Below are 22,703 nucleotides of genomic sequence, written 5' to 3'. Positions count from 1 at the left end.
TGCAATTCATAACATATTATATAAAATGGATTATGGACATCTACAAATGTATACATACCATACAAAATGTAACATATCATTGTAATTGGAGTGTCCCTGATGTGATTTTACTATGTTTTGTCTACTTGAATCCAGGTTGCAGCCACACACTACGCCAGGGTTTCCCAAAGTTGCATGATGATGAGTTGGTTATTTGAATAAGCTGTGTAGTGCTATGGCAAAACCCAAAACATGCACCCAGGAGGGGGACCCAGGACCGAGTTTGGGAAGCCCTGCACAAGGCTAGGCTACAGCTGCCTCTTTTACTTTTGTGAGGCAATTCCTATATCACCAAAATTTCTTTGTGTAGCCTATAATGTTAAAACAGACATATTGCTATTGATATAATAATGATTAAAAGTAAATAAGTTCATTGTTTATTATATAATTAAGTTGAAAACTAAAGTAGGTCACCTTCGACATCTTGAAGAGAGCACACGGAATGGTCGTAGGGAATGGAACTGCGGATCTGCTTGCTGTGATTTGTTTGTGTTGTCATAAAAAATGTAATCTCATCACGATAAAAACGATAGAGCACAAAGCGGGCACTCTGTGACAGCTTGGACAGCACCATTCATAGATTTATAATTATTGACGAAACCAAAAACAATAAATCGTTTTTGGATGGATTACAGTTTAATTAATAAACTGTATATGCTCAAATATATTTGACCAAATCCATTTTTGGCACCATTATTTTTGATAGATTAGTAAATCCATAAAATAATTGTCATAACTGCACTTTATCACAATCACCTCGGGATGGAAAAAAGACTGAGTAAACAATGACATAGCACACTCAGATAAATGTATGTTGCGACATTCGCTACTAAATAGCCGGACAAAGCCTAGACAGCATTGCTGATGAAAATGTACATTTGTTGTAATGATCGCACACAACAAACCACAGGGCCTTTTTCAATCAGTTGGTTTAGTTGAATAAAAAACATTGACACAGAAGTGTTAGAATGTGGGGTAAAAGTGCTGTTGTTTTTTACTGATTGGCTCTGATTAGCTCCTGTTCCTGCCATTACAACACTGTTCATGGGTGAGAAAAGTCTGTGATGTTTTCAGCTCTAAAGGTGAACAGCTGCAATGGAACATTTGAGGTGTAAGAACAGGATGTGATGACTTTGTGCTTCATGTTCTGTTTAATCTAAATAGAGGTTTGGTTGATGTGTGGTTGTGTTCAACTCCCCTCTCTGACATCCATAAAACGGCATAAACACATTTGCAGAACACTTGAGGTTTTACTCCCTTAACTATCAATGCTGGTTATGTTTCTCAAACCTCAAATATGTCAGCAAATTGTTTATTGCGTTGCACACAGTATAGATGCTCCAATCTAGACAATACAATACACCCAGCCACACAATCAAGTCATACGACATACTTCAGAACACTCCACATTCCTGTTGGTGGTGTGTTTATTAATGTGTTATTATAACCACCTCTATGGTTATAACTTTGATAGAACATAATATTGTTGGTGACCCCTAGCAGGCTGATATTACAAATATCCCATCCTGTGCTTAGAGGTGAAGAACAGTGATTCAAGAAAACAGAGCGACAGGGTTTTGTGGGTCATTTGTCATTGTATTACAGTTTTAAAATGCTTAATTCATTGTTCAGATTTCTCTGGTGGGGAGGGGAGGAAGGCCAACATAGAAGTATCTTAATCAAGAGAGGACATACAAATGTGTGTTCAGTCACTACAGTATACACCATTCTACATCTGCTAAATGCTGGTATGAAAACCTTGAATCTTTGGGGAAACATAGGCAAGTTTGTTCTCTTCTATGGTTTCAGTAGTATCGATACAAGGTTCAAATGACTTAAACTGTGAACATTCCACGTTTTCATTCACTAAACGGAGCTGTACAAATTATACAAAGACTATCTCGGCTTTCTACTTATCTTGATGCAGCAAACACAACCTGTGATTACTACAATCCAAAAGCAATACATGAACAATTCAAATCTCTGAGTTCAAGCATTTGAACTCCTCTTCCCATATTCAAAGCAGTGTTTGAATAAAGAAACGGTTTGAGGTGATGAGGGTGAGTCAGCCACATCTCTCCTCTGATGTGATCAATAATTTACTCCCTCGTGTCACAAGTGGTTTCATGGAGTACACAGCAGAACAACCTAGCCATGAGTTATAAATAAACTATGAACCTCTAAGGATGTGTCAGGACTGGTGGTGTTTTAAAAAGTGCTATTTTCAGAATTCTGACAGTAGTGAAAAATGATCAAGATAGAACTGCCAAAAGGGGAGGAGTTGCAATCTACTGCAGAGATAGCCTGCAAAGTTCTGTCAAACCTTCCAGGTCTATGCCCAAACAGTTTGAGCTTCTAATTTAAAAAAATAATCTCTCCAGAAATAAGTCTCTCACTGTTGCCGCCTGTTATAGACCCCCCTCAGCTCCCAGCTGTGCCATGGACACCATTGGTGAATTGATTCCCCATCTATCTTCAAAATTTGTTCTGCTAGATGACCAAAACTGGGATATGCTTAACACCCCGGCCGTCCTACAATCTAAGCAAGATGCCCTCAATCTCACACAAATTATCAAGGAACCCACCAGGTACAACCCTAAATCCGTAAAAATTCATTCATCAACCCGTACGGCATGACGAGGTACTCATAATGCCCTGAGGTAGTACTGAACGCTGTCTTCCACTCGTCTTCCTCCCGGATACACACCAGGTTGTAAGCGCTCCTGAGATCTAGTTTGGTGAAGAAGCGCACCCCGTGCATTGACTCAATCGCTGTGACTATGAGAGGTAGCGGGTAACTGTACCTCACAGTGATCTGGTTTAGGCCTCGATAGTCAATACACGGGCGCAGACCTCCCTCCTTCTTCTTCACAAAAAAGAAACTTGAGGAGGCACAGGGGTGAAGTAGAGGACCGAATGAACCCCTGACACAGGGATTCGGAGACATATGTTTCCATAGCCGCCGTCTCCGCCTGTGACAGGGGATACACGTGACTCCTGGAAAGTGCGGCGTCTACCAAGAGATTTATCGCACAATCCCCCCGTCGATGGGGTGGTAATTGAGTCGCCTTCTTTTTGGAGAAGGCGAGAGCCAAATCAGCATATTCGGCGGGAATGCACACGGTGGAGACCTGGTCTGGACTTTCCACCGTAGTAGCACCAACGGAAACTCCTAAACACCTCCCCGAGCACTCTCGTGACCACCCCGTGAGAGCCCTCCGTTGCCATGAAACAGTGGTGTCATGACAGGCTAACCAGGGTAGGCCTAGCACCACGGGAAATGCAGGAGAGTCAATGAGGAAGAGACTGATTCTCTCCTTGTGACCCCCCGGCGTCACCATGCCCAGAGGAGCGGTGGCCTCCCTAATCAACCCTGACCCTAATGGCTGACTGTCTAAGGCGTGAAGTGGGAAGGGCACAGCCACGGGAACAATAGGTATCCCTAAACTATGAGCGAATGCTCTGTCTGTAAAATTCCCAGCTGCGCCTGAAGCGACGAGCACCTTATGCTGGGATTGCGGGGAAAACTCAGGAAAAATGACATGCAAAAACAGGTGTGCAACAGAGGGCTCTGGGTGAGAATGGTGCCGACTCACCTGGGGTGACGCTAGAGTGCCCTGCCTGTTGCCTCGACCCCCAGAGGAACAAACTCGACACCGACCAGCAGTGTGACCTCTGTGGCCACAGATGGTGCACGAGAAGGCCCCTCCTCAGACCTCTCTAAGCGCAGCACCTCCCAGCTCCATAGGTATCGGAGTGGTGGTGATGGAGGATGGAACCAACAAAACCCGATCTGGATGTCCGCTGGTGGCCAGCAGGTCATCCAGCCGGATGGACAGGTCCACCAGCTGGTCAAAGGTGAGGGTGGTGTCTCTGCAGGCCAACTCCTGACGGACATCCTCGCGCAGGCTGCAGCGATAGTGGTCGATCAGGGCCCTGCCGTTCCATCCCGCTCCGGCGGCCAGGATCCGAAAGTCCAGAGCGAACTCCTGGGTGCTCCTCGTCCCCTGCCGCAGGTGAAAGAGAAGTTCACCAGCCATTCTACCATTGGGCGGGTGGTTGAAGACTGCTCGGAAACGACGGGTGAACTCCTCTAAGTGGTCCAGCACCGCATCTCCTTCCACCCACACGGCATTTGTACACTCCAGGGCTTTCCCCGAGAGGCATGAGACGAGGGCGGACACCCTCTCATGGCCCGAAGGAGCCGGGTGGATGGCCGCCAGGTATAACTCCAACTGCAGCAGGAAACACTGGGGAGTCCCATCGTACTCCCTGGGGAGGGCGAGACGAATACACCTGGAACCGGGTACATGGGGAGCGAGAAGTGGAGGCCCCTGTTGTGCTGGTGGAGGTGCTGGAGGGACTCCCTGTCTCTCCCAGCGGTCCATTGTTTGGACGACACGGTCCATGGCAGCGCCGAGATGGTGGAGCATCGGTGCGTGTTCCTGGACGCGCTCCTCTACCCCTAAAACAGGGGCACCTGCACCTGCTGACTCCATTGAGGGTGAGGTATTCTGTCAAATGGTGGGTGTAGCTGGTGCATGGAAGTCAGGCGCAGGAGAGCAGAGATGAGTGGACAAAGCACTTTACTGAGGCAATACAAAGTACAATAACCAAGTACAAAGTACCGGCTGCCACAAAGCACGGGTACAAAACAAAACCCGGCACAAACCAGCCGGAAGCGTGCCAACCTTGCCAGTAAACAATACCCCACACAGACATGGAGGGAACAGAGAGTTAAATACACATAGTAATTATGAGGAGATGTAAACCAGGTGTGCAGGAAAACAAGACAAAACAAATGGAAAATGAAAGGTGGAGCGGCGATGGCTAGAAGACCGGTGACGTCGACTGCCGAACGCTGCCCGAACAAGGAGAGGGACCGGCTTCGGCGGAAGTCGTGACACCAGTGTTGAATGTTGGTCCTTATAAGCTTGGAAAAGAGACACTTACACTCAGACTTGGACCACACACACTCCACTGAATAGCAGGCCAGTATTTACTTTGCAATGCTTGGAGTTAGCCACTGATTCCTACCAAACCATTCATTGTTGAATTAGTGATTTCCAACTTGTCCAATGGCCGATGAGCACAGATACAGTGTATCTATAATTTCTCTTTATAGTTTCTCTTCATATGACAACGATTGTAAAGGATTTGCCAGTAGATTGTTGACTTCATTCATGATGATGGTTGCTAGCTAAGACTTTGAATGTATGATGCTGAAGCTATGAGACATATAACCTGATTTGACGTAATTTTGTCTGTGGCCAATGACCTTGAGCCTTTGTGGAATGGCACATCTAAGGTAACTCTATGGCAGCACCCAAGGGGTTTGAATTTTCGATCTCTCCCCATAGATTTTGTGTTGACGTAGTGTCCCCATGAGTGACAGAACACTGAGCCAATCAGGCCACAACTAGAGAACATTACTAGCCCCTATGCTCCGTATTTTCCGCTGGCTACCCCTCCAACACAGAAAGCATTGAGCTAGGGTGAACGGGGAAAGGGGAATACCTAGTCAGTTGTACAACTGAATGCATTCAACTGAAATGTGTTTTCCGCATTTAACCCAACCCTTCTGAATCAGAGAGGTGCGGGGGACTGCCTTAATCAAACACCTGCATTTTGGAGCTGCCTTACTCAAGAAAGCAAGAAAGAAAATGTTTTTTTACAAAAAAATGTTTTACATTATTTGCAAACTGATACATGATATATGCAAAAAATTATATATATATTTATTTATTATTATTATTATTATTATATATTTTTTTAGCTAAACAGGTGGGGCTCAAAACAGGAGGGGCTCTGGTCAAAGGTGGGTCGCCACTGGTCAAAGGTCACACTGATAAAGTACAAATAAGTGCTAAGGTATAAGGAAGTACTATAAGCAGGAAAGAGGGGACACTACTGTCTCATTAGCATAAAATACCTTGCCTACCTGCCACTGCAGGGAGAGAAACTTTTGAACATCTGCCATGAAAAGCAAACTGACATTTACTCCTGAGGTTTTGAACTGTTGCACCCTCTATAGCCATCATAGTTATGATTTGACCCTGCTGGTCATCTATGAACGTTTGAACATCTTGAAAAACGATCTGGCCTTAATGGCCACATGTACAGTAGACCCAATACATTATCACTATGCTTGAATTGCCCTGCCAATGTTGTTCTTCTACAAAATCTATATGATCACAATGGTAATATATAATTTGTTGTATTACTTGTGAGGCACAGTTGAGTGAGCATAATAATATACACTATATATACACACAGAAGTGTGTGGACACCCTTTCAAATGAGTGGATTCGGCTTTTCCAGCCACACCTGTTGCAGACAGGTGTATAGAATCGACCATACTGCCATGCAATCTCCATAGACAAACACGGGCAGTAGAACGGCCTTACTGAAGAGTTCAGTGACTTTCAAAGTGGCACCGTCATAAGATGCCACCTTTCCAACAAGTCAGTTCTTCAAATTTCTGCCCTGCTAGAGCTTCCCAAGTCAACTAAGTGTTATTATTGTGAAGTTTCAACCTCTAGGAGCAACAACTGCTCAGCTGGGAAGTAGTATACCACACAAGCTCACAGAACAGGACCGCTGCGTGCTGAAGTGCTTAGCGCAAACAAATAGTTTGTCCTAAGTTGCAATACTCACTACCGAATTCCAAAATATCTGTTTGTTGGCCGAGCAACCGCACACAAGCCTAAAATAACCATGCGCAATGTCAAGGGTCGTCTGAAGTGGTGTAAAGCTGGAAACGATTTCTCTGGAGTGACGAATCACGCTTAATTTTAGTGAACGGGTTGGTGTACCTAATAAACTGGTGTATATTTGTATATGATGTGAATAGCGATGGATGAGCTAATACAGTGGGGAGAACAAGTATTTGATACACTGCCGATTTTGCAGGTTTTCCTACTGACAAGGCATGTAGAGGTCTGTAATTTTTATCATAGGTACACTTCAACTGTGAGAGACGGAATCTAAAACAAAAATCCAGAAAATCACATTGTATGATTTTTAAGTAATTAATGTGCATTTTATTGCATGACATAAGTATTTGATACATTAGAAAAGCAGAACCTAATATTTGGTACAGAAACCTTTGTTTGCAATTACAGAGATCCTACGTTTCCTGTAGTTCTTGACCAGGTTTGCACACACTACAGCAGGGATTTTGGCCCACTCCTCCATACAGACCTTCTCCAGAAGGGCAATACAGACTTTCAGCTCCCTCCAAAGATTTTCTTTTGGGTTCAGGTCTGGAGACTGGCTAGGCCACTCCAGGACCTTGAGATTTTTCTTACGGAGCCACTCCTTAGTTGTGCTGGCTGTGTGTTTCGGGTCGTTGTCATGCTGGAAGACCCAGCCACGACCCATCTTCAATGCTCTTACTGAGGGAAGGAGGTTGTTGGCCAAGATCTCGCGATACATGGCCCCATCCATTCTCCTCTCAATACGGTGCAGTCGTCCTGTCCCCTTTGCAGAAAAGCATCTCCAAAGAATGATGTTTCCACCTCCATGCTTCACAGTTGGGATGGTGTTCTTGAGGTTGTACTCATCCTTCTTCTTCCTCCAAACACGGCGAGTGGAGTTTAGACCAAAAAGCTCTATTTTTGTCTCATCAGACCACATGACCTTCTCCCATTCCTCCTCTGGATCATCCAGATGGTCATTGGCAAACTTCAGACGGGCCTGGACATGCGCTGGCTTGAGCAGGGGGACCTTGCGTGCGCTGCAGGATTTTAATCCATGACGGCGTAGTGTGTTACTAATGGTTTTCTTTGAGACTGTGGTCCCAGCTCTCTTCAGGTCATTGACCAGGTCGTGTCGTGTAGTTCTGGCCTGATCCCTCACCTTCCTCATGATCATTGATGCCCCACGAGGTGAGATCTTGCATGGAGCCCCAGACCGAGGGTGATTGACTGCCATCTTGAACGTCTTCCATTTTCTAATAATTGCGCCAACAAGCTGCTTGCCTATTGTCCTGTAGCCCATCCCAGCCTTGTGCAGGTCTACAATTTTATCCCTGATGTCCTTACACCGCTCTCTGGTCTTGGCCATTGTGGAGAGGTTGGTGTCTGTTTGATTGAGTGTGTGGACAGGTGTCTTTTATACAGGTAACGAGTTCAAACAGGTGCAGTTAATACAGGTAATGAGTGGAGAACAGGGGCTTCTTAAAGAAAAACTAACAGGTCTGTGAGAGCCATAATTCTTACTGGTTGGTAGGTGATCAAATACTTATGTCATGCAATAAAATGCTAATTAATTACTTAAAAATCATTCAATGTGATTTTCTGGATTTTTGTTTTAGATTCCGTCTCTCACAGTTGAAGTGTACCTATGATAAAAAATTACAGACCTCTACAAGCTTTGTAAGTAGGAAAACCTGCAAAATCGGCAGTGTATCAAATACTTGTTCTCCCCACTGTAGGTTAGCCTAGTCTACAGTCGGCAGAGTTTTGTAGTTCACCTGCAAAACCGGTCAGATAAAATCTTGTGGCTTCATGGGGATCAAAATCGAAAGTAAAATGTTTCTTTCGTTTTTATTTTATTTTCAACTTTGCAATGTTCATTATTGAGGTACTGTAAGCTACTATGCTATTGATGAACAAATAATTCATCATAATCAAGTTTATTTGATTGGTACATCTATTATTGGACGTTTAAATGAATTATACAGCCATTGACTATTGTTAAGTTCCACTGTTTTACACCATAAGAACACAAAATAAGACATTGTTTCACTCCATTGTTTGTAAACAATGTACTCTAATTATAAACGGAACACCGTACCACTTTAAACCATGGTTAAAACCATAATTTTCAATCAATGCATAATCATGTCCTTCCATTCATAGCTCAGTCTATAAATGAGAGTGGTTACGTTTCAGCCCCATATCTCAGCTGCTAAATAAAATCCCAGAGGATATTAAAATGAAAGCTTTAACAGCCTCTGCTGTTTTTCGAATCCCAGACTGTATATTTAACACATAATTATCAATATGACAGAAGGACGTGATATTTTTTGTTGTTGCTAGGTTTAGACCTACTCTCTTCATTTATCTTTATGTTGTATGATATAAATAGTGATAGATGAGGTAATACAATCGGCTACCTACAGTATGATACAAAGTCAATATCTATGGGCTACTATCCTGGCCTAGGCTACTGTAAGGCTGAAGCTTCACATTTTCGCCTTAAAATAATAGTCAAATAAAATGTGGAATCGTGGATCAAAATCGAAAGTTAAATGTTGCTTTTGTCTTTATTTTATCTTTTCAACTTTACAACGTTCATTCTATAGCTACTGTAGAACTACTATGCTATTGATTAATACATAATTCATCATAATCAAGTTAACTATTCACTTTAATCTTGGTTAAAATTGAGGCGTAAAACATAAATTCCTACCGTGGTGCAGGTACAGTACCGGAGTGCAGCCGATTGGCGTTCAAATCACTTTACAGGCATAGGACTTGGAACGTGACCATTAGTGTAGCCTAGGCTACGGAAATAATAATAGTACAACGAATACAGATATTTACAGACGCAAGTTGAGTTTATAAAGGTAAAAAAGGAAACTTACACCATTGTATGCAATGTGTACTCATGTTAGCAAATGTTATATATAAGTCACACATGTAGGCTACAAACGCATTACAACTCTAGCAGGCCAATCCTTCTGCTGGAGGTATGCTGGGTATACTTCCCATTCCAAACAAACTGAGTAAATTCAGGGAATACTTGTATAGCTGTGAGAGGAGTGCTATGATCAAACTACCATTCAGCTCCTGAAATTCAAATCAGATCACATTTTACTAGTCACAAAATACAGGTGTTTGATACGAATAAGAATAACAAATAAAAGTATAAATTAATTAAAGAGCAGCGGTAAATAACAATAGTGAAACTATATACAGGGGAGTACAGAGTCCATGTGCGGGGACACCGGTTAGTTGAGGTAATATGTACATGTAGGGAGAGTTATTAAAGTGACTATATATACTGTAGATGATAACAACAGAGAGTAGCAGCGGTATAAAAGAGGGGGGGTGGCAATGCAAATAGTCTGGGTGGCCATTTGATTAGATGTTCAGGAGTCTTATGGCTTAGGGGTAAAAGCTGTTTAGAAGACTCTTGGACCTAGACTTGGCGCTCCGGTACCGCTTGCTGTGTGGTAGCAGAGAGAACAGTCTATGACTAGGGTGGCTGGAGTCTTTAACAAATTTTAGGGCCTTCCTCTGACACCGCCTGGTATAGAGGTCCTGGATGGTGCTCTCAATGGTGCAGCTGTAGAACCTTTTAAGGATCTGAGGACCCATGCCAAATATTTTCAGTCTCCTAATGGGGAATAGCCGCTAGGTGGCAAGTAGCCTAGTGGTTAGAGCGTTGGACTAGTAACCGAAAAGTTGCAAGATCGAATCTCTGAGCTGACAAGGTAAAAATATGTTGTTCTGCCCCTGAACAAGGCAGTTAACCCAGTGTTCCTAGGCCATCATTGAAAATAAGAATTTGTTCTAAACTGACTTGCCTAGTTAAATAAAGGTAAAACAAACAAAAAGGTTCTGTCGTGCCCTGTTCATGACTATCTTGGTGTGCTTGGACCATGTTAGATTGTTGGTGATATGGACACCAAGCAACTTGAAACTCTCAACCTGCTCCACTACAGCCCCAACGATGAGAATGGGGGCGTGCTCGGTCCTCTTTTTCCTGTAGTACACAATCATCTCCTTTGTCTTGATCACGTTGAGGGATGGCGTAGCAGTGCAGACGTGGTTTGTCGTCCTCTCGTTTACTTTTTGTATGTATATATATTTTTGTACTCCTTCACTGAACCTCCTTCACTCACGCCGACAAACTTACCCTAGTAAAATGGACTATCTTACCGATCATCGACTTTGGCGATGTCATCCACAAAATAGCTTCCAATACTCTACTCAGCAAACTGGATGCAGTCTATCACAGTGCCATCTGTTTTGTACCAAAGCCCCTTATACCACCCACCACTGCGACCTGTATGCTCTCGCCGGCTGGCCCTCGCTACATATTCGTCGTCAGACCCACTGGCTCCAGGTCATCTATAAGTCTATGCTAGGTAAAGCTCCGCCTTACCTCTGCTCACTCGTCATGATAACAACACCCACCCGTAGCACCCGCTCCAGCAGGTATTTCTCACTGGTTATCCCCAAAGCCAGCACCTCCTTTGTCCACCTTTCCTTCCAGTTCTCTGCTGCCAGTGACTGGAACGAATTGCAAAAATCTCTGAAGCTGGAGACTTACATTTCCCTCACTAACTTTAAACATCAGCTATCTGAGCAGCTCACCGATCGCTGCAGCTGTACATAGTCCATCTGTAAATAGCCCACCCAATCTCCCTACCTCATCCTCATATTGTTTTTATGTACTTTTCTGCTCTTTTGCACACCAGTATCACTACTTGCACATCATCATCTACTCATCCATCACTCCAGTGTTAATCTGCTGAATTGTAATTACTTTGTTACTATGGCCTATTTATTGCCTTACCTCCTCACGCCATTTGCACACATGGTATATAAATGTAATTTATTTTCTATTGTGTTATTGACTGTACGCTTGTTTATTCCATGTGCAACTCTGTGTTGTTGTTTTTTTGTCTCACTGCTTTGTTTTTATCTTGGCCAGGTTGCAGTTGCAAATGAGAACTTGTTCTCTACTAGCTTACCTGGTTAAATAAAGGTGAAATAATTAAAACATATTGTAAAAATTTATAAAAGGTTGTGGTTGTTGTCCTGGCCCCACACGGCCAGATCTCTGACCTCCTCCCTATATGCTGTCTCATCATTGTCGGTGATCAGGCCTACCACTGTTGTGCCGTCAGCAAACTTAATGATGGTGTTGGAGTCGTGTTTGGCCACGTACTTGAGGGGCCCCAGTATTGAGAGGCACCAGTGTTGAGGATCAGCGTGGCAGACGTATTGTTGCCTACCCTTACCACCTGGGGGCAACCCATCAGGTAGTCCAGGGTCCAGTTGCAGAGGGAGGTGTTTAGTTCCAGGGTCTTTAGCTTTGTGATGAGCTTTGTGGGTACTAAGGTGTTGAACGCTGAGCTGTAGTCAATGAACAGCATTCTCACATAGATGTTCCCTTTGTCCAGGTGGGAAAGGGCAGTGTGGAGTGCGGTTGAGATTGCGTCATCTGTGGATCTGTTGGGGCGGTATGTGAATTGGAGTGGGTCTAGGGTATCCGGGATAATGCTGTTGATGTGAGCCATGACCAGCCTATAAAAGCACTTCATGGCTACCGACATGAATGCTACGGGCGGTAATCATTTAGGCAGGTTACCTTCGCTTCCTAAGGCACAGGGACTATGGTGGTCTGCTTGACACATGTAGGTATTACAGACTCAGTCAGGGACAGGTTGAAAATGTTAGTGAAAAATGTTAGCTTGTCCCCTATCATTATACAATGTGACAGGATAATCAACTCATCTAATGGAGACAGCGGAAAAGGTTGAGCTGGTGACCATCGTAGAGACAGTGCAGCATCAAGAGGACTATCTCACCAGACTCGGCAGCACCATGGACAGCGTGCTGGCAACCGTCCTGCGTTTGGAGGGGAATATGCAGTCCCTCTAGTCTCCAGGGCAGGTTTCGGTTCCGGCACCAGCCCTCACAGCACTACCTGCCTCCGTCCCATCTGAGCCGGTCCGCAGAATACCCCTGTCCCTCCTGGAGCGCTTTGACGGTGCGCCAGCAAGATACAAGGGATTCCTTCTGCAGGGCAACCTTTACCTCGCTCGCTATGCCAAGACTGTCCCTGGGAGAGACAGGTTTGCCACCGTCATCTCGGCACTGACCGTATGGGCCCTGGACTGGATGGGCTGCGGTCTGGGAAATGGGCGGACACGAGATCGAGTCCTATGAGCGCTTTACCCTCCTCTTCCGCTCTGTGTTTGATCATACTGTCGAGGGCCGAGACGGGGGTGAGCGCCTACTCTGACTACACCAGGGATCTAGGACCGTCTCGCTCTGGAGTTCGCTCTGGAATTCCGGACAAAGACCTGCGTGGAATCCGGAGCTCATGGCTACACCTGCTCTTTGGCCAGAGCCGATGAAGGTGGGCTCTGCACGTTTGCCCGAGGCAGAGTAGGAGAAGGAGGAATCTGGGCCTCTGTTCCTATTGTATAGAAACCCAGGCAGGATGCAAGATCTCCCCTCCTTTTCTTTCAACTCAATCAGTGTGTTTTCCTTGGTTCCCCTACAGTCACCCATTCTGGTTTGAGGCCTGGATAATCATCCAATAGGCACAGGACTCGTACATCACATCACTGTTCCTGTTTCTCTGCTGACCCATGACACTCATTTAGAACAGATCCCCTTTTTGATTATAGACACCCCCACGCACCTCATTGTTTTAGGTCTCCCCTGGTTGAGTTGGCATAACCCTGTTATTTCCTGGTCTGAGAGGAGACTGCTGGGTTGGTCGCAGGAGTGTCAGGTGAGGTGTCTCGTGGTGTCTATCAACACCACTACGGTGGAAAATCCGGACCATGCCCCTCAAGTGGAGTTACTGGAGGAATACCAGGATCTGCACTGGGTTTTCCCTAAGACCCAGGCTACACACTTGCCTCCTCATCGCCCCTGGGACTGTGTCATTGACCTGCTGTCTGACGCATCCCTCCCGAGAGGACATGTCTACCCCCTCTCCTATGCGGAGACCGAGGTCATGGAGACCTAGGTACAGGAGAGCCTCGGTGTCACACCCTGACCATAGTTTACTTTGTATATTTCTATGTTTTGGTTGGTCAGGGTGTCAGTTGAGTGGGCATTCTATGTTTCATGTCTAGTTTGTCTATTTCTATGTCTGGCCTGATATGGTTCTCAATCAGAGGCAGGTGTTTGTCATTGTCTCTGATTGGGAACCATATTTAGGTAGCCTGGATTTCACTGTGTGATTGTTCCTGTCTCTGTGTTTTCACCAGATAGGGCTGTTTCGGTTTTCGTTACATTTCCACGTTTGTTGTTTTTTGTAGTTTTTGTATTGATTCGTGTTTTACGTTTGTTGATTAAACATGGATCGCAATCTACACGCCGCATTTTGGTCCAACTCTCCTTCAGAAAAAGAGAACCGTTACACTCGGTTTTATCCGCCCCTCTATGTCACCAGCCTCCTCAAGCTTCTTTGTTGTTAAAAAGAAAGGTGGGGGACCGCGGCTTTGCATTGATTATCGAACTTTGAATAAAGCCACCACTAAGTTCAGCTACCCTTTACCCCTCATCCCAACCATCATCAAACAAATGCATGGGGCCCAGTACTTCACGGAACTGGACTTGATGAGCGCCTACAATCTGGATGATGGCCTTTTCCACATCCACGGGCCATGGAAAAGACTGGGAAGACTGTTTGAGCATGATCTATATGCTCAAAACCAAATAATGTGGTGGACATTTTACTCAATCAGGATATTAACTTTAGTAAAGGGAGTTGGTCATACCACCCACAAAGTGAGTAGCGTGAGAGCCCAATGAGTGGAGTGAGTCTCTGGGTTATATACTATATACGTGTGTCATGACGTTGGCCTCTTTGGGTATAGCAAGCCCCATCCCCCTCTCCCTGCCCCCCCCTTGCCTCCTTCAACAAGGTTGCTGCGGTCAGAGAGACATGGCAAATTCCTGAGGATCTCCTCATGGACACACAGTATAGAGAGAGTAGATTTTCATGGAGAACAAAGGAATTCCTTCCACCTCACAGAACTTGAGGTACGAACAAATTTCATGTTCCGGAGAAAGTATAAAAGATTGGTGAAAAATCCAGCTACGAACTGGTCCATTTGTCATGACTTGGGGAAGCTCATGGGAGACGGTGTGGCCACATTACCATAACGCTGTTTATATAATAGCCTCAGATATGAGGTTTACATCTAATTGTTGTATAAGATGAATGAGTGAGTATGATACTGTTTGTATAATTGTGTAATATGATTTTGGACTGTTTAATGAAGAAAAATACAATTCTCTTTTGATTTGAACTAAATCATAGGACTGCACCTGAGCCCAGTTAGGGTCATACATCCTGGGACAGCCCCTTTCGGCCCTTCCGAATAAAAACCCCACTCGGGTTTGTGATCAGCAGACCGAGCTTACCTCAATTACGAGATGGCTAAAGGTTGCAGACCATGTTTTTCTCCATTAGGAGGGGGACAAAGGTTGTAGACCATTGCTGATTCTTTTAACCATACCACGTGGTTAAACTCTTAGTCTACCGATACCGACAGAATAAGAACAAGTCTTTGATACTAATTACTAGTCTGCAGCTAGGAATTCGGTATCATTGAACGCGATGAACGACAACCGCCGAAACGAATGTCACTCTGAACTATCCCCTCTAACCACAACCAAGAGAGAGAGAGGGAGAGAGACGGACAATTCTACGAAAGACAAACTTTTCACCAGCGATCAAGACGACATACTGAGCGTAAATACATATATATATATACAGTGCCTTGCGAAAGTATTCGGCCCCCTTGAACTTTGCGACCTTTTGCCACATTTCAGGCTTCAAACATAAAGATATAAAACTGTATTTTTTTGTGAAGAATCAACAACAAGTGGGACACAATCATGAAGTGGAACGACATTTATTGGATATTTCAAACTTTTTTAACAAATCAAAAACTGAAAAATTGGGCATGCAAAATTATTCAGCCCCCTTAAGTTAATACTTTGTAGCGCCACCTTTTGCTGCGATTACAGCTGTAAGTCGCTTGTGGTATGTCTCTATCAGTTTTGCACATCGAGAGACTGACATTTTTTCCCATTCCTCCTTGCAAAACAGCTCGAGCTCAGTGAGGTTGGATGGAGAGCATTTGTGAACAGCAGTTTTCAGTTCTTTCCACAGATTCTCGATTGGATTCAGGTCTGGACTTTGACTTGGCCATTCTAACACCTGGATATGTTTATTTTTGAACCATTCCATTGTAGATTTTGCTTTATGTTTTTGATCATTGTCTTGTTGGAAGACAAATCTCCGTCCCAGTCTCAGGTCTTTTGCAGACTCCATCAGGTTTTCTTCCAGAATGGTCCAGTATTTGGCTCCATCCATCTTCCCATCAATTTTAACCATCTTTCCCTGTCCCTGCTGAAGAAAAGCAGGCCCAAACCATGATGCTGCCACCACCATGTTTGACAATGGGGATGGTGTGTTCAGGGTGATGAGCTGTGTTGCTTTTACGCCAAACATAACGTTTTGCATTGTTGCCAAAAAGTTCAATTTTTGTTTCATCTGACCAGAGCACCTTCTTCCACATGTTTGGTGTGTCTCCCAGGTGGCTTGTGGCAAACTTTAAACAACACTTTTTATGGATATCTTTAAGAAATGGCTTTATTCTTGCCACTCTTCCATAAAGGCCAGATTTGTGCAATATACGACTGATTATTGTCCTATGGACAGAGTCTCCCACCTCAGCTGTAGATCTCTGCAGTTCATCCAGAGTGATCATGGGCCTCTTGGCTGCATCTCTGATCAGTCTTCTCCTTGTATGAGCTGAAAGTTTAGAGGGACGGCCAGGTCTTGGTAGATTTGCAGTGGTCTGATACTCCTTCCATTTCAATATTATCGCTTGCACAGTGCTCCTTGGGATGTTTAAAGCTTGGGAAATCTTTTTGTATCCAAATCCGGCTTTAAACTTCTTCACAACAGTATCACGGACCTGCCTGGTGTGTTCCTTGTTCTTCATGATGCTCTCTGCGCTTTTAACGGACCTCTGATCACAGTGCAGGTGCATTTTTACGGAGACTTGATTACACACAGGTGGATTGTATTTATCATCATTAGTCATTTAGGTCAACATTGGATCATTCAGAGATCCTCACTGAACTTCTGGAGAGAGTTTGCTGCACTGAAAGTAAAGGGGCTGAATAATTTTGCACGCCCAATTTTTCAGTTTTTGATTTGTTAAAAAAGTTTGAAATATCCAATAAATGTCGTTCCACTTCATGATTGTGTCCCACTTGTTGTTGATTCTTCACAAAAAAATACAGTTTTATATGTTTATGTTTGAAGCCTGAAATGTGGCAAAAGGTCGCAAAGTTCAAGGGGGCCGAATACTTTCGCAAGGCACTGTATATATATATATATAGATTGCAATTGTTCCCGAATGAGTGAGCGTTCATGTGTAAAGGATTAGCATTTCAATTGTTATAATTATCACTCTGTAGTGACTTCTTAGTTGACCCCCACTTCCCCTTTTGTCTAACAAGCCGCCATGCCGGTTTAGCCCACAAGGGCACATTCTCCTATCATTACATTTACCTTGTTTGTTTGTTTGTTTATGCATTTCTGTGAATTACTTAGTTAGTAATAAATAAATTATAAATAATAAATTAAGACAATTGATGTATGGATGACTCATAGTGAAGACTGGGTTCGTGCAGATAACCAACAATTTACAACGTTTGGAATGAGACTAACGTGAGGTAAAGTAAATCATTCATTAATTCGAAGACTAACTGATCAGATAAAATATCTGAAAAGTTATTTTAGGAAATGATAACTTTGTAATCTGAATATTTTTCCTTGGTGCCCCGACTTCCTAGTAATTACAGTTACATGATTAATCAGTCTAATCGCGTAATAACTCATTACAGAGAATCTTTGATAAAAACTATCAGTCTTCAGTTAATGATAGTAAAGACACGACAGGTGCAACATCAGAGATGACATTGCAATGGTTCTAGACACCAACCCCACACATCCTGTGCCAGACATTGGCCCCAAATATAAATATCTTGTTGTTTTGTTCACTACTAAGAACTTAAAAGGACATTTGTTGTTACTTAGTCTGCACCTTCCAAAAAAGGAACTAGGGGAGAGAACAATCCCCCCAAGGCCCAAGGAGGGGGTGACTGATGCACAGACATTGTGGAGACAAGTGATTGGTTCCCCATTAATCACGCCATCCCTTCACATGGTTTGCAATAGGGAAAGACACATTTAAAAAATCAAATCAAATTTTATTTGTCACATACACATGGTTAGCAGATGTTAATGCGAGTGTAGCGAAATGCTTGTGCTTCTAGTTCCGACAATGCAGTAATAACAAACAAGTAATCTAACTAACAATTCCAAAACTACTGTCTTATACACAGTGTAAGGGGATAAAGAATATGTACATAAGGATATATGAATGAGTGATGGTACAGAGCAGCATAGGCAAGATACAGTAGCTGATATCGAGTACAGTATATACATATGAGATGAGTATGTAAACAAAGTGGCATAGTTAAAGTGGCTAGTGATACATGTATTACATAAGGATGCAGTCGATGATATAGAGTACAGTATATACGTATGCATATGAGATGAATAATGTAGGGTATGTAAACATTATATAAGGTAGCATTGTTTAAAGTGGCTAGTGATATATTTACATCATTTCCCATCAATTCCCATTATTAAAGTGGCTGGAGTTGAGTCAGTGTCAGTGTCAGTGTGTTGGCAGCAGCCACTCAATGTTAGTGGTGGCTGTTTAACAGTCTGATGGCCTTGAGATAGAAGCTGTTTTTCAGTCTGTCGGTGCCAGCTTTGATGCACCTGTACTGACCTCGCCTTCTGGATGATAGCGGGGTGAACAGGCAGTGGCTCGGGTGGTTGATGTCCTTGATGATCTTTATGGCCTTCCTGTAACATCGGGTGGTGTAGGTGTCCTGGAGGGCAGGTAGTTTGCCCCCGGTGATGCGTTGTGCAGACCTCACTACCCTCTGGAGAGCCTTACGGTTGAGGGCGGAGCAGTTGCCGTACCAGGCGGTGATACAGCCCGCCAGGATGCTCTCGATTGTGCATCTGTAGAAGTTTGTGAGTGCTTTTGGTGACAAGCCGAATTTCTTCAGCCTCCTGAGGTTGAAGAGGCGCTGCTGCGCCTTCTTCACGATGCTGTCTGTGTGAGTGGACCATTTCAGTTTGTCTGTGATGTGTATGCCGAGGAACTTAAAACTTGCTACCCTCTCCACTACTGTTCCATCGATGTGGATAGGGGGTGTTCCCTCTGCTGTTTCCTGAAGTCCACAATCATCTCCTTAGTTTTGTTGACGTTGAGTGTGAGGTTATTTTCCTGACACCACACTCCGAGGGCCCTCACCTCCTCCCTGTAGGCCGTCTCGTCGTTGTTGGTAATCAAGCCTACCACTGTTGTGTCGTCCGCAAACTTGATGATTGAGTTGGAGGCGTGCGTGGCCACGCAGTCGTGGGTGAACAGGGAGTACAGGAGACGGCTCAGAACGCACCCTTGTGGGGCCCCAGTGTTGAGGATCAGCAGGGAGGAGATGTTGTTGCCTACCCTCACCACCTGGGGGCGGCCCGTCAGGAAGTCCAGTACCCAGTTGCACAGGGCGGGGTCGAGACCCAGGGTCTCGAGCTTGATGACGAGCTTGGAGGGTACTATGGTGTTTACATATGGAAACAACGTTCCCTTCTGACCTCCTTTGCACTATTCTCTTTCTGATATTCTGCACAGCAACAGGGACATGTGATATACAAGCCTGACTTCTCCCCTCTCTGGGTCCCAGGTGACTGAGGCCCATATGAGGGAGGAAGTGCAGTTGGCAACACCAGAGTCAGAAGGGAGACAAGAGTTCAACAGTTCAATCATATAAGCATATTCTGCAGATAAGACATCTTCATTTTCTATGTTACCTAGATAATTCTGATTCTCCTACCACATTGTATGTGTACTTATTTGAGCAAATAACAGTTATACTGTTACACATGCACCAATTGATGTTGTTACTCATTTGACCAGAGAAAGTGAAATATTCCTTGATATTAAATTAGACACAAGCTGCTAATAATAACAGCGCAAGCGTATCGGAACACTTTGCTATACTCCTTCAATGCAGCTGCAGTACTGGTTGTAGGGGGAACGCGCATTGTTTTTTTTACAAAAATGTTTGATGATCGACTAGGAATTCCTCTGAGATCGACCAGTTGATCGCTACCAACTGGTTTGTGACCACTGGCCTAGATAAATAATAATGTATCAAATGTCATATAAAAAGTCATAATGAAAGCCTAATAACATTACAACCAAATAACATGTGCTGAGCCTGCTGACACTTTTTACAATTTAAAAAAATAATTCCACTAAGATGAGTTTCATTTGAAACAGGTGAATTTAACTTAGTAGACAAGCAAAACCATTGTCTATGGTGTTTAAGACAATATTGCTGCCGAGGGTTGTCATTTGGCCTAGAATAAACCATAAAACCATAACCATGTTGACTTCCTGACATTGCAGATAGTTTCAGTCTGTGACGTTTTAAAACTGGAATGGAAATTGAGGTGAAAGAACAGGATGTGATGTCATTGTGCTTCATGTTCTATTGAAACTAAATAGGTGTTTGGTTGATGTGTGGTTATGTTCAACTTCCTGCATAAACACATTTTCACAACACTTGAGGTTTTATTTCCTTAACTATCAACGCTGGTTTTATTTTGTACAAATATGAAAGTGGGTTTCAATCAAGACATCAAACCCCAAATATGGCAGCAAACTTTATAGTGTTGCACACAGTATAGATAGATACCTTCACCAATCTAGATAATAAAATGGGCTATACCCCGCCACAATAAAAGCCATACTTTACAACACTCCACTTTCATGTGCGTGATGTGTTTATTAATGTGTTATTAGAACCATAGACTATCTCTCTGGTCATAGCTGTGACAGAACACATGCGTCTCTCTTGGTGACCCCATTCTGGCTGGTATTATAAAATCAAGACAACTATCCCATCCTGTAGTCAGAGGGGAAGAACAGTGATTCAAGAAACAGTGTTTTGTGGGTCATTTGTAATTTTATTACAGTTTTAATTAGCTTAATCAGATCTCCATTGCTCAGATTTCTTGCACATGAATTACATTCTACATAGCTCAGGACAATTGGCCAAATTAGTCAGTTGTCTGACCTCTTCTAGAGCAGAGTATGTCTTTGGTCAAGGTCTGAATGGATTTGAAGATCAGCTCCCTCATTCCAATCAGAGTATAGTCAAAACGGTGGGAGTTCACATTATATACAGTCAGTATCTGTCTGACATAGAACAATATTTTGTTCAGTTGTGCTTGGCGCCACACCATGGACAATTTAGTTAGACTTTTTACATTTTTAAATTGAACATTTATTTAACTAGGCAAGTCAGTTAATTAAGAACAAATTCTTATTTACAATGACAGCCTACCAGGGAACAGTGGGTTAACTGCATTTTTCAGGGGCAGAACGACAGATTTGAACCTTGTCAGCTCGGGGATTCGATCCAGCAACCTTTCGGTTACTGGCCCAACAATGCACTTAGACAGTGTAGGTCTACTGTATCTGAACTGCAGGTTAGACATTTAACCTCTTTACGGTGCCTTAAACAAGCTACTACATTTTTCATACAGTGAGAAAACATGACCCTCAATCCAATTGATAATTACTCAAATAAAAAATACATAATTACATCCAAAACACAGCATTGTAAAAGGCAATAATGCAGCAATTAAACTCTCCATTTAATTGTTTATATTTTCTCTGGTGGGGAGGGGAGGAAGGCCAACATAGAAGTATCTTACTCAAGAGAGGACATACAAATGTGTGTTCAGTCACTACAGTATACACCATTCTACATCTGCTAAATGCTGGTAGGAAAACCTTGAATCTTTGGGGAAACACAGGCAAGCTTATTCTCTTCTATGGTTTCAGTAGTATCGATACAAGGTTCAACTGACTTAAACTGTGAACATTCCACGTTTTCATTCACTAAACAGAGCTGTACAAATTATACAAAGCCTATCTCAGCTCTCTAATGATCTTGATGCAGTAACCACAACCTGTGATTACTACAATCCAAAAGCAATACATGGAAAATTCTAATTTAGTTCAAGTATTTGAACTCCTCTTCCCATATTCAAAGCAGTGTTTGAATAAAGAAACGGTTTGAGGTGATGAGGGTGAGTCAGCCACATCTCTCCTCTGATGTGATCAATAATTTACTCCCTCGTGTCGCCAGTGGTTTCATGGAGTACACAGCAGAACAACCTAGCCATGAGTTATAAATAAACAACAAACATCTAAGGATGTTTCAGGACTGGTGGTGTTTTACAAAGTGCTATTTTCAGAATTCTGAGAGTAGTGAAGGATGATTGGTTTTGGTTAGGATCCTCTGTAGTACAGTAGGCCAACAGTAGTTGGAGTTGACACTGTTGATTATGAAGAAACCTCCTACTGTGTATGTGACCATCCAACACAGAGAACTCTCTCTGGTGCCAAAATCATGTAGTGGAAAATAAATTCAACATAAAACCCATCCAAGAGGCAACAATCAGCCATTGAAAAGTGGACAATCCCTTCTTATCTATATACAGTGAATGATATTGATCATAATAACGGTGACAGATGCTTCAGTGAGACGCAACACATCTCCCTAGTAGACTAACATTCAACTGGTGTTTATACAGCGTCTATATGTTCTGTATTGTATGTTCATCCTGCCTGAAACCTGCTATGTTCCTAATAAAGATTCAACTTGAATTTGAAGCAATAAACTGAAAATAACTCACTAAGGTGTGCTAGAGCAAATAGTGTGGTCCCACCCAATCTGAGCAATAGTCCAGTCCTCGGCATACCTCCTTTACATGCAACTGTT

At 43.3% G+C, this 22,703-nt stretch overlaps 1 protein-coding gene across 7 annotated transcripts in view; it reads right to left on the bottom strand.

Moving 5' to 3' along the window:
• Positions 1–9,742, bottom strand: part of LOC112222740 (zinc finger and BTB domain-containing protein 16) — a 45,556-nt gene extending 35,814 nt beyond the window's left edge. For 2 of the 7 annotated variants that reach the window (XR_006079733.1, XR_006079734.1), the window contains exon 1: positions 9,457–9,728. The gene's annotated coding sequence lies outside the window, so the exon portion shown is untranslated. Of the gene's footprint in view, positions 1–9,456 lie in introns of all 7 variants that reach the window. The other 5 variants (XM_042304881.1, XM_042304882.1, XM_042304878.1 and 2 more) reach the window with 3 other exon arrangements.
• Positions 9,743–22,703: the final 12,961 nt, after the last annotated feature.

This window comes from Oncorhynchus tshawytscha, linkage group LG23 (genome assembly GCF_018296145.1).
Source record: "Oncorhynchus tshawytscha isolate Ot180627B linkage group LG23, Otsh_v2.0, whole genome shotgun sequence".
Taxonomy (NCBI): domain Eukaryota; kingdom Metazoa; phylum Chordata; class Actinopteri; order Salmoniformes; family Salmonidae; genus Oncorhynchus; species Oncorhynchus tshawytscha.
The sequence above is the reverse complement of the archived record's forward strand: the minus strand, read 5'-3'. Positions and strand labels throughout refer to the sequence as shown.